The 13,752-nt window shown below is 38.9% G+C and overlaps 1 protein-coding gene across 1 annotated transcript in view; it reads left to right on the top strand.

The window, feature by feature from the left end:
• The window catches only part of LOC121891932 (nectin-2-like), a 933,424-nt gene that overhangs the window by 513,387 nt on the left and 406,285 nt on the right, over nt 1-13,752 (top strand). The gene's annotated exons all lie outside the window — the stretch shown is intronic.

The following is a 13,752-nucleotide window of genomic DNA, read 5'->3' as shown; positions in this document are numbered from 1 at the left end:
CAGCAACACAAACAACGACCACTGCTGTGATCAATACAACGATACCACCCTGAACACGCCCGATCTCGTCTGATCTCGGAAGCAAAGCAGGGTTGGTTGGACGACCAGGACCAGTTTGTCTGCAGCCAGACAGGTGATCAGTTATTCTCAGACAAGCACCAAAGTCTCTCTCTTAGTTTAGACTGTAATAACATTTTTTTCTTGAAACATTAAGTGAATATAAAGTGTGCAGGAACAAGATGTGTTGGTGGCTCTGTCAAATGTTCTTGGTTGCTCTGTCTTTAATGTTTGATTATGCATTGATACTGGCTTCAAACAAACACAGAGTACATATATGTAAGTATAAGAGTGCATATAAAATAAAAAGTACATAATATAACAATTAGAGTACATATATAAGTATCACAGCAATCTACAACAGTAAATATTGGCTTTATAAAGTCTCCATGTATCTCTGGCTTGAACTTGAATTTTGATTAGCAATTTAACACAGTGAGCCATAAGCGTCAAAGTTTTACCAAATGTTTTTAGTCTTAAACACAGCTGCTAACTTTAAAAAACAACTGATCAAGTCAGGATTGAATCTACAATTTTTAAACTTCAGCTAAGTCATGTGATTTTCAGACTACCACTAAATTTGTCCATCATAGTAGGTGGAATGCATCCTGACAGCTGAGAATGTTACTATCAGATACTGTTCCCTCTGTGTTTAGTAGCAAAGGGAGCTCACACACCTGTCAAATTCTCAATCTTGACTTCGTTCCTCATAACAACTAAGTCCTGTGATATTCAGACTGATATCACTAAATTTGTCCATCATATCAGGTGGAACGCATCCTGACAACCAAAAATATTACTGTCAGATACTGTTCCACCTGTGTTTAGTAGGAACGGAAGCTCACACACCTCTCAAATTCATAATCTGGACTTCTTTCTTCATAACAGCTAAGTCCTGTGATATTCAGACTGATATCACTAAATTTGTCCATCATAGCAGGGGAAACACATACTGACGACCATGAATGTTACTGTCAGATACTATTCCCCCTGTGTTTAGTAACAAAGGGAGCTCACACACCTCTCAAATTCATAATCTGGACTTCGTTCTTTATAACAGCTAAGTCCTGTGATATTCAGACTGATATCAATAAATTTGTCCATCATATCAGGGACAACGCATCCTGACAAGAATTTTACTGTCAGATACTGTTCCCCCTGTGTTTGGATGAACGGAAGCTCACACACCTCTGAAATTGATAATCTTGAGTCATTTCCTCATAACAGCTAATTCCTGTGATTTTCAGACTGATATCACTAAATTTGTCCATCATAGCAGCGGGAACGCATCCTGCTAACCAAGAATATTACTGTCAGATACTGTTCTCCCTGTGTTTAGTAGGAACAGAAGCTCACACACCTGTCACTTCATACTGCTGACATGATTCCTCATAACAGCTAAGTCCTGTGATTTTCAGACTGATATCAATAAATTTGTCCATGATATCAGGTGGATACAGGGAGCAGGGCAGAGCCAACGAGACTGATGCAGGGCAGGTGTGGAGGGAAGAGCAGCAAAACTCAACATACACATGAATATAACTTAAATACACAAGTCACACTTAACAAACACAGTAAATAAACTTCAGCATCACATTGCCAACCTAGAAACCTTTACCTTAAAGACTAGAAACATACATCACTGTTGACATAAACATGAACCAATAAATCTGTCAAGCAGAGTGGTCTGCATATTAAGGCTGCATGTAACAACAAAAACAGGACTGAAAGACAACTGTTGCTCTGAGTTTCAGCTCACTCTTGCACTTAGTTTCTAGGAGGGTCAGTGTGTAGCAAGCAACAGTCCTCAGTCATATTTCCTTAAGAAAACAACTAGTGTGAAAACAAACTCCAATTTCCTGTATAAGGGCCTTCTCCCACTAAGTCCAGTTCACAAACAGGGAAAAAGTCAGAGGTCATCTGGTGGACTGGTGGAGGGACATAGAGCCAGACTGGGACAGAACCATGACATGTTCATCCAGTCCACTGAGTTAATCAAATAAAGCAAATTCCCTCTTTGTGTCTCCACATAATGTTTTCCTGTTCAGCTGCAGTGGAAGTTTAGTAACATAAAGAAGGAATTTCACACTAAAAACACTGTAACTTTGAAAGATATTGACTTGATTTGACTAATTGTGGTGGCTGGAGCTTCATATTAGCATCAAATAAACTTTTAAATACATTTTTACACAGAAGTAGAACTGAAAAACGTGACAATGATCATTTTTGCATCTGGCTATTGTTTTAGAACAAACTTGAAAAATTGTGAACGTGTCCTTTAAAGGCAGAGCCATCAGAGGTAGCAGTGACCCATTAAGCTTTCACTCCCTCTACAGGTAGAGTGACAGTATGACATCTAACATTGTAAGTATGTTGGTCTTTCACACTGCAGACATGTTACTTGTCAACAGAAATGTAACTAATAATAATAATGGTCCCATCTCATATACTGTATGTGTGCCTGTGAGCTTTTATTAATGTTACTAGTTATGTATTTTCCAGCTGAATCCAAATATCTGCTGCATTATTGTGTTTTATCTATTTGTCTTGTCTGCAGGTGTTCACTTGCAAATGAAGTCCAGACTTCACAAAGATGCTCTCACATTTCCTTCTATACTGCATGAAGCAGATCCAAGTGGATAAAAGGACAAATGTCACAACAGATTCTTCAGTTTCTGATCACATCAGTATCTTAAAACTACTCCACACTAAACTTATCACTCCCTCAAACACTGCAAACTTTCTCTTTCACTTTCATCATTTAAATCTTGCTAATGAGAGAGTTTACAGTTTTTTTCTGAATGCTTAAACACTAACAGTGATTCTTGAAGCACTATGTGTGAAACCATTAACACTTGTAACCAATGCATTTACCAAGTGTGCCAAACTGAAAACACGTTCTCTGCTTTACACTCAATTTGCAGTTTATTAACACACTTCTAGCAAAACTGTAAGCATTGGTCTCTACATTGCACTATTTTGCCAGTTGTCTTTCCACAATGACACATGTGAAAACACTTTTAGATAATGAGTTCACTTACAAATCAGAGCTTGAACAATATAAATAGGCCACAGGTAAACATTTGGTTTGGACAACAATGGAGGCCAATATTGGACAGAGAGTCATGTCAGGACTGGATACGACACTCCAGGCGATACTTTTATGTGTGTTTACTACATTTATGACAAAACTGTAGGGGAAATCTTATTTCTTAATCTGTTATTCTGATTTGGTGTGTTGTAGATTGTAAGAATGATGAACTCTTTGTAAGGACAAAGTATGTTTGAATGAACTGTACAAGTAAATAGCATTGAACTCAAATGACTGGTCTTAAACAAACTGATGCCCCCTGCGTCTAGACAGAGGACAGAATTAACTTTGCAGGGGTGAAATCAAGACAGACGTATTGTATTGATGCAAAAACACTATTTTTTAAAAACAGTTTGAGGAGTTTTGCAAGAATAGTTTGCTTTTGCATGAGATGTATCATGTTTTGCTGGTTTGCTGTAAGGTTTTGTGGTTAAATAGCCTGTAGTTTTAAAGATAGTGCCTAAACAATCAGAAAAAAACTGTAACCAGGCTCATGTGAAGACCACTAGATGTCAATGATGTGATGAAAGGGTTACATTCAATGGATCTCCAAAGCATTCACACCTGTGTTAAAGAAACTACATTCACGTGACTTTGTTCTCTTATTTATTTAATATAACAGTGCAACATCTTCAGGTGCTGTGTGGTTTAGACACAAAGTCCAGGTAATTGCACCAAAAGAAAAAAAACAGACAAAAAGAGGCAAAATGAAAAGTCAAACACTCACTGAAGACATTTACAGACACAAAACAGACTTAATTTGTCTACAGAGACTCATTTATTGTTCTCAAACATATAGTCCTCAATGATAAGACCTTAAAGATCCTGGATCTTTATGCATGTTCATTGTTAAAACAAGTGTGATTAAATACAACAAAACAAGAGTGTGAGCAAAAGTCATCCTGACATATTTAATGTAATATTTTTTCATCTGCTCGTTAAGTTTCATAAAACAATGAATCATTAAACACAAACTTAGGATCTGTTGTCAGCTTGCAGCCAAGAAGGCAGACATGACAAGAGCTGCTAACTTCTAATAGCAAAGTCTGAATCATATCATGGAAGATTTAAAATGCATAGATGAAAACAAAAAGGAATAAAGTGAAGTATAATACACGCTGGTATGTATATTTTCTTTTCATGTTTGCATTCATTGTGTTATAATGAAATGAAAACATCAGTACCTGCTGTTTTGGACAGAGAGGATTGGTTTGAACAGACGGTCCTTAAGTTTTATTTGAACTACAGTTTTTCATGGGACTGTGTGAACTGTATTCAGTGAGTCAGTATCAAACACAGCTGATGGCAGCCATGACAGAAAACCTTTCACAGCCTTTCCTATGACAGTTGTTTGAGTTTAGTATCAGCAGCTCTATGCTGCCCTCTGCTGGACAACATCTGATTAAACTAGTGTAGTAAAACTATTAGAAAAAGACAGGACACAAATATTTATTTTCCAGTTTAATCTGTTTATTTAATGACAGACTAACAGCAGTGTTAATGTTGGATTAGGGGGCATTCTCTACAAGTGTATAGAAGGAAAACAGGAGCATCAGGGCAATCAAATATCACTTTCAAACAACATGATCAGTCTGTAATTAGTGCAAATGTGTTCATAAACGCTCAGCAGCGTCCTCTGCAGTTTCTCTGCAGCACCTGGTATTCCCAGGCGGTCTCCCATCCAAGTACTAATCAGGCCCGACCCTGCATAGCTAATGAATATTAGCAAAACTGGAAAAATTTGATGTGCATTTTTTTAATAGATTTATTCTGTTATTTTACAAGCCACATGTAAATTGTTTCTGTAATTTGTCAACACATTCTCCATATCCAACAAAACAGAAACAAACTTGTATATAACCCACTGTTCAAAGTTATTACACTTAAACTGTACCTTCAACGTGCACAGGTCTACCATTATTACATGCGATTCTAATGAAGACATCAGATAAACGTTGAGCACGGTAGGTACAGTCAGGATAATTAGTTTGTCCAACTCTTCTACAGTTAACAACTGTAAAGCGTTCAGTACTTCGTATGTTTGCATTATTTATAACCCTAAGACAATTGTCACGGACTGATCGTGTATTGGTGGTGATGATGAAGGAATTTATAGGCTTGCAACGAACTATTTCTTCATTAATACGTCTCATTTTTCTATTACATCCATCATCATTCAACATTTCTCTATTGATGTGCTTCTCATTGAAGGTCAGAGGCCCAGAGACTCCAATGGCACAGGGCAGCACCAGCAGCAAACATGCAAACTGGATCCTCATGATTCACTGGTGAAGAAAAAAACAGGAAAATTGTTCTGAGTGAATTTAGAGCAGAACAAGTGATGCAGTGACTTCAGCAACATACTGTATGTGGATCCTGACAGCGCAGAGCCTTTTCCTCTGAATCTTTCTCTTTGTTGTGAATGTTGACTCAAATTAATTATTAAAGTTGCACTGCACATCATTTTCCAAGTGCAGAGTATTGAGAGATTATTTTCTCCTCTTGTCCTAACAATAACTCATCAACTTGTTCTTTCTCTCTATATTATCTGCAGATGTTTTTGTTTCAGGAGGGCAGCTGGCTAGCTCAGTTAACTTTAATTTAGTTTTTTCAAGAGTCTGAGCCTGTCACAGGAAGAAAATACTGCAAACTCATGCATTCAAAAATGCTACATAAAAAATCTCTAGAAGGCTGCTGTGGAAACATTATGAACTACGTGACCAAAGTTGAGCAGATTCAGGATGGTTTTGTTCAAATCTGGAAAAATATTGTCAGGAAATACAAAACTAATAAAATCTACATTTTTTTCATTTATTAATTTAACAAATTTAATCAAGCAAACGTGAGCGAGGCTCACTGAGGAGAATCAGACCACCAAGAGATTTAAAGAGGAACTTTTTCTAATAAGGTCCCTTACCTTATTTCTTGCTCGGCTGATGAGTAGTTGGTTGGTTGACTGGTTGGTTGACTGGTTGGTTGGTTGGTTGGTTGGTTGGTTGGTTCACTGGCTTTGATCCAGGCAGGAGTTGGTCAACTGAGTCAGTTGCTGAAGAGTCTTCAGTGAAGGAAATCCTCTGAAGCTGCGACCTGGTTACAGTCAGTTCATTATATAGTGTCCAGGTGGAAGCAGCAGACACATACTGTAGTCTGTCCTTTAATTTACACCCTTCATGTTCACAGTGTCATGCAGTGATAGTGAAACAGAAAAGGTCACACAAGGACACCTGTGACAGTCAATAATGTACAGCTGTAAATTATTAACTGACATAGGACGACTGTTGGAGTTTCCAACCTTTTTGGCTTTTGACGTCTTACAAAAAGCAGTGTGTAGTCCTGGTCACATTTCAGTTGTCTACGAGTTGTTAAAAACTGCACCAAATAGTGATTTTTCCCTCTAAATTTCTCACATGGTTACATTTCAATAAATGTTCAAATGATCCAATGTTTCACCAAAAATCAAAGATTAGAGAAAATGTAAAAAAAAAACTGAAAACAGATTTGTGTATCTGAACTTTGCTTTTTCTTCTTTCCTCTCCCATTAATCATCTCACGACCCCTCAGATTTATCTGGTGACCTTTTGGAGGGGCCCGACCCCTAGGTTGGGAACCACTGGACTAAACTAGCTAACTGTATATAAAGTAGTTGAAACTAGCTCCACCTCCAGCAGCTACAACAGTAACATGCTGCTCTAACACTGATGCTTCAGTATTAATAATCTAATGATGTCATATATAATAATATATCAGTCAGAGGGACCAAGCCACTACTTTTACTGCAATACTTTAATTACATCAAGCTCATAATACTTATGTACTTTTACTTAAGTAGGATTGTTCATGCAGGACTTTTACTTGTAATTGAGTAGTTTGACATTGTTGTATTGGTACGTTGACTCAAATAAAGGATCTGAATTAGGGATGCACGATATTATCGGCACGTCATCGGTATCGGCCGATAAAAGCTCTAAAATGAAATATCGGCATCGGCGAATTCTGCCGATTATGAGAGGTCGACATGTAGCCATCTCCTCCGCCGCCTGACTGTGCTTCCCTTGATGGACTGTTTGGCCCAACGGTCCCGGTGCTTCCTCCGCAGGCTCCACTTCACTCAAGGTGCCCGTCAGACCCACTGCTTCTTCCCACTTTAACCTGAATAACAAACCGGGGCTCAGTGCTCCACATAGAGAACCAGGGCTATCGTTAGCTGGGAGGCTAGCGAAGGCTAGCTGGCTGTGCTTCCCTCCGGTCATGCTGCGGCTAACGCTCCGCTAGCCTCCCAGCTAACGATAGCCCCGGCTCTCTATGTGTATCCAACTGGACCACCGAGCCCCGACTTGTTATTCGGGTTAAAGTGGGAAGAAGCAGCGGGTCTGACGAGCAGCTAAGTGAAGTGGAGCCTGCGTAGGAAGCACCGGGACCGTCAGGGTGAAACAGTCCATCGAGGTGCTGCGGTGTTCGGCTGCACAGATAGGAAATCCCTCTGCTGACAGGATGTACCACTCTGTTTGAAAAATAAAAAAAACGTTATCTTCTTCTTTTTGGTTTATAACGGCGGTTGGCAACCAGCGTATTAGGTGCATTACCGCCACCCTCTGCTCCGGACTGTTGACCAGAGATTAAATCCTACACATTAATCCTGTCTAATAAACTCAAAGAAAACTCTACTGCTCCACCAACTTGGCAGGTTCATTAAAGTTTTAATGCTGAGCTCCTGAATCCAGTCTTCCTAAATTCTTCCTTCATATAGGCCTATTGTCTTTCTTGATCATACTTAGTTCAATCTATGCTTGCATGCATAATAGTCTAAACAAATAATAAGTGTCTCTTAATGTCTACGGGTCAATCTTCACAAAGATGCTCTCACATTTCCTTCTATACTGCATGAAGCAGATCCAAGTGGATCATTCTCTGCTTTACACGCAGTTTGCAGGTTATTAACACACTTCTAGCAAAACTGTAAGCATTGGTCTCTACATTGCACTATTTTGCCAGTTGCCTTTCCACAATGACACATGTGAAAACACTTTTAGATAATGAGTTCACTTAAAAATCAGAGCTTGAACAATATAAATAGGCCACAGGTAAACATTTGGTTTGGACAACAATGGAGGCCAATATTGGACAGAGAGTCATGTCAGGACTGGATACGACACTCCAGGCGATACTTTTATGTGTGTTTACTACATTTATGACAAAACTGTAGGGGAAATCTTATTTCTTAATCTGTTATTCTGATTTGGTGTGTTGTAGATTGTAAGAATGATGAACTCTTTGTAAGGACAAAGTATGTTTGAATGAACTGTACAAGTAAATAGCATTGAACTCAAATGACTGGTCTTAGACAAACTGATGCCCCCTGCGTCTAGACAGAGGACAGAATTAACTTTGCAGGGGTGAAATCAAGACAGACATATTGTATTGATGCAAAAACACTATTTTTTAAAAACAGTTTGAGGAGTTTTGCAAGAATAGTTTGCTTTTGCATGAGATGTATAATGTTTTGCTGGTTTGCTGTAAGGTTTTGTGGTTAAATAGCCTGTAGTTTTAAAGATAGTGCCTAAACAATCAGAAAAAAACTGTAACCAGGCTCATGTGAAGACCACTAGATGTCAATGATGTGATGAAAGGGTTACATTCAATGGATCTCCAAAGCATTCACACCTGTGTTAAAGAAACTACATTCACGTGACTTTGTTCTCTTATTTATTTAATATAACAGTGCAACATCTTCAGGTGCTGTGTGGTTTAGACACAAAGTCCAGGTAATTGCACCAAAAGAAAAAAAACAGACAAAAAGAGGCAAAATGAAAAGTCAAACACTCACTGAAGACATTTACAGACACAAAACAGACTTAATTTGTCTACAGAGACTCATTTATTGTTCTCAAACATATAGTCCTCAATGATAAGACCTTAAAGATCCTGGATCTTTATGCATGTTCATTGTTAAAACAAGTGTGATTAAATACAACAAAACAAGAGTGTGAGCAAAAGTCATCCTGACATATTTAATGTAATATTTTTTCATCTGCTCGTTAAGTTTCATAAAACAATGAATCATTAAACACAAACTTAGGATCTGTTGTCAGCTTGCAGCCAAGAAGGCAGACATGACAAGAGCTGCTAACTTCTAATAGCAAAGTCTGAATCATATCATGGAAGATTTAAAATGCATAGATGAAAACAAAAAGGAATAAAGTGAAGTATAATACACGCTGGTATGTATATTTTCTTTTCATGTTTGCATTCATTGTGTTATAATGAAATGAAAACATCAGTACCTGCTGTTTTGGACAGAGAGGATTGGTTTGAACAGACGGTCCTGAAGTTTTATTTGAACTACAGTTTTTCATGGGACTGTGTGAACTGTATTCAGTGAGTCAGTATCAAACACAGCTGATGGCAGCCATGACAGAAAACCTTTCACAGCCTTTCCTATGACAGTTGTTTGAGTTTAGTATCAGCAGCTCTATGCTGCCCTCTGCTGGACAACATCTGATTAAACTAGTGTAGTAAAACTATTAGAAAAAAGGAAAGACAGGACACAAATATTTATTTTCCAGTTTAATCTGTTTATTTAATGACAGACTAACAGCAGTGTTAATGTTGGATTAGGGGGCATTCTCTACAAGTGTATAGAAGGAAAACAGGAGCATCAGGGCAATCAAATATCACTTTCAAACAACATGATCAGTCTTAAATTAGTGCAAATGTGTTCATAAACGCTCAGCAGCGTCCTCTGCAGTTTCTCTGCAGCACCTGGTATTCCCAGGCGGTCTCCCATCCAAGTACTAACCAGGCCCGACCCTGCATAGCTAATGAATATTAGCAAAACTGGAAAAATTTGATGTGCATTTTTTTAATAGATTTATTCTGTTATTTTACAAGCCACATGTAAATTGTTTCTGTAATTTGTCAACACATTCTCCATATCCAACAAAACAGAAACAAACTTGTATATAACCCACTGTTCAAAGTTATTACACTTAAACTGTACCTTCAACGTGCACAGGTCTACCATTATTACATGCGATTCTAATGAAGACATCAGATAAACGTTGAGCACGGTAGGTACAGTCAGGATAATTAGTTTGTCCAACTCTTCTACAGTTAACAACTGTAAAGCGTTCAGTACTTCGTATGTTTGCATTATTTATAACCCTAAGACAATTGTCACGGACTGATCGTGTATTGGTGGTGATGATGAAGGAATTTATAGGCTTGCAACGAACTATTTCTTCATTAATACGTCTCATTTTTCTATTACATCCATCATCATTCAACATTTCTCTATTGATGTGCTTCTCATTGAAGGTCAGAGGCCCAGAGACTCCAATGGCACAGGGCAGCACCAGCAGCAAACATGCAAACTGGATCCTCATGATTCACTGGTGAAGAAATAAATACGAAAATTGTTGAGTAAATTTAGAGCAGAACAAGTGATGCAGTGACTTCAGCAACATACTGTATGTGGATTCTGACAGAGCAGAGCCTTTTCCTCTGAATCTTTCTCTTTGTTGTGAATGTCATTGTGACATTGTCCAAGTACAGAGTATTGAGAGATTATTTTCTCCTCTTGTCCTAACAATAACTCATCAACTTGTTCTTGCTCTCTATACTATCTGCAGATCTTTTTGTTTCAGGAGGGCAGCTGGCTAGCTAAGTTAATTTTAATTTAGTTTTTTCAAGAGTCTGAGCCTGTCACAGGAAGAAAATACTGCAAACTCATGCATTCAAAAATGCTACATAAAAAATCTCTAGAAGGCCGCTGTGGAAACATTATGAACTACGTGACCAAAGTTGAGCAGATTCAGGATGGTTTTGTTCAAATCTGGAAAAATATTGTCAGGAAATACAAAACTAATAAAATCTACATTTTTTTCATTTATTAATTTAACAAATTTAATCGAGCAAACGTGAGCGAGGCTCACTGAGGAGAATCAGACCACCAAGACATTTAAAAAGGAACTTTTTCTAATAAGGTCCCTTACCTTATTTCTTGCTCGGCTGATGAGTAGTTGGTTGGTTGACTGGTTGGTTGACTGGTTGGTTGACTGGTTGGTTGACTGGTTGGTTGGTTGGTTGGTTGGTTGACTGGCTGTGATCCAGGCAGGAGTTGGTCAACTGAGTCAGTTGCTGAAGAGTCTTCAGTGAAGGAAATCCTCTGAAGCTGCAACCTGGTTACAGTCAGTTCATTATATAGTGTCCAGGTGGAAGCAGCAGACACATACTGTAGTCTGTCCTTTAATTTACACCCTTCATGTTCACAGTGTCATGCAGTGATAGTGAAACAGAAAAGGTCAGACAAGGACACCTGTGACAGTCAATAATGTACAGCTGTAAATTATTAACTGACATAGGACGACTGTTGGAGTTTCCAACCTTTTTGGCTTTTGACGTCTTACAAAAAGCAGTGTGTAGTCCTGGTCACATTTCAGTTGTCTATGAGTTGTTAAAAACTGCACCAAATAGTGATTTTTCCCTCTAAATTTCTCACATGGTTACATTTCAATAAATGTTCAAATGATCCAATGTTTCACCAAAAATCAAAGATTAGAGAAAAAGTCAAAAAACTGAAAACAGATTTGTGTATCAGAACTTTGTTTTTTCTTCTTTCCTCTCCCATTAATCATCTCACGACCCCTTAGGTTTATCTGGTCACCTTTTGGAGTGGCCCGACCCCAAGGTTGGGAACCACTGGACTAAACTAGCTAACTGTATATAAAGTAGTTGAAACTATCTCCACCTCCAGCAGGTACAACAGTAACATGCTGCTCTAACACTGATGCTTCAGTATTAATAATCTAATGATGTTATATATATTAATATATCAGTCAGAGGGACCAAACCACTACTTTTACTGCAATACTTTAATTACATCAAGCTCATAATATGTATGTACTTTTACTTAAGTAGGATTGTTCATGCAGGACTTTTACTTGTAATTGAGTAGTTTGACATTGTTGTATTGGTACGTTGACTTAAATAAAGGATCTGAATTAGGGATGCACGATATTATCGGCACGTCATCGGTATCGGCCGATAAAAGCTCTAAAATGAAATATCGGCATCGGCGAATTCTGCCGATTATGAGAGGTCGACATGTAGCCATCTCCTCCGCCGCCTGACTGTGCTTCCCTTGATGGACTGTTTGGCCCAACGGTCCCGGTGCTTCCTCCGCAGGCTCCACTTCACTCAAGGTGCCCGTCAGACCCACTGCTTCTTCCCACTTTAACCTGAATAACAAACCGGGGCTCAGTGCTCCACATAGAGAACCAGGGCTATCGTTAGCTGGGAGGCTAGCGAAGGCTAGCTGGCTGTGCTTCCCTCCGGTCATGCTGCGGCTAACGCTCCGCTAGCCTCCCAGCTAACGTTAGCCCCGGCTCTCTATGTGTATCCAACTGGACCACCGAGCCCCGATTTGTTATTCGGGTTAAAGTGGGAAGAAGCAGCGGGTCTGACGGGCAGCTGAGTGAAGTGGAGCCTGCGTAGGAAGCACCGGGACCGTCAGGGTGAAACAGTCCATCGAAGTGCTGCGGTGTTCGGCTGCACAGATAGGAAATCCCTCTGCTGACAGGATGTACCACTCTGTTTGAAAAATAAAAAAACGTTATCTTCTTCTTTTTGGTTTATAACGGCGGTTGGCAACCAGCATATTAGGTGCATTACCGCCACCCTCTGCTCCGGACTGTTGACCAGAGATTAAATCCTACACATTAATCCTGTCTGTCTAATAAACTCAAAGAAAACTCTACTGCTCCACCAACTTGGCAGGTTCATTAAAGTTTTAATGCTGAGCTCCTGAATCCAGTCTTCCTAAATTCTTCCTTCATATATTGTCTTTCTTGATCATACTTAGTTCAATCTATGCTTGCATGCATAATAGTCTCCTCAGCCAGCTGGAAAAAAATATGTGCATATATCGGTATCGGCATCGGCAATCGGCCACAATGAGTTGGAAATATCGGCATACCGGATATCAACAAAAAATCCAATATGGTGCATCCCTAATCTGAATACTTCCTCCACCACTGCTGACGTATCAAACCTGTGCAGGAAACTATTTAATTGTCAGTTTACCGACAGGGAGATTTACTTGTAAGGTAAAATTAACAAGAGTTGTCAGGTGAAAAGTCTACATGTCAATAACATATATTGAAGAGAAGAAGACTGCACACTAAGCTTCAATGATTTTACTGTACAGCCAACGTTTCAGCTGCACTTGGTCTTTACTCAAGGCAATATACAGTATATCATTATGGTTATGCTCACAAATATCTCCCCAGCAACTCTATAAGCAAATCCTGCCACATCTATGTCGCAATAAATTTAAAGTCTTACAAACGTTGTAACTGAAGGACAGACCTGACAGCATTACCAGAAACAAATAATAAGTGTCTCTTAATGTCTACGGGTCAATCTTCACAAAGATGCTCTCACATTACCTTCTATACTGCATGAAGCAGATCCAAGTGGATCGTTCTCTGCTTTACACACAGTTTGCAGGTTATTAACACACTTCTAGCAAAACTGTAAGCATTGGTCTCTACATTGCACTATTTTGCCAGTTGCCTTTCCATAATGACACATGTGAAAACACTTTT

This window comes from Thunnus maccoyii, chromosome 24 (genome assembly GCF_910596095.1).
Source record: "Thunnus maccoyii chromosome 24, fThuMac1.1, whole genome shotgun sequence".
NCBI lineage: Eukaryota > Metazoa > Chordata > Actinopteri > Scombriformes > Scombridae > Thunnus > Thunnus maccoyii.
This window is presented reverse-complemented; position numbering and strand designations above follow the sequence as displayed.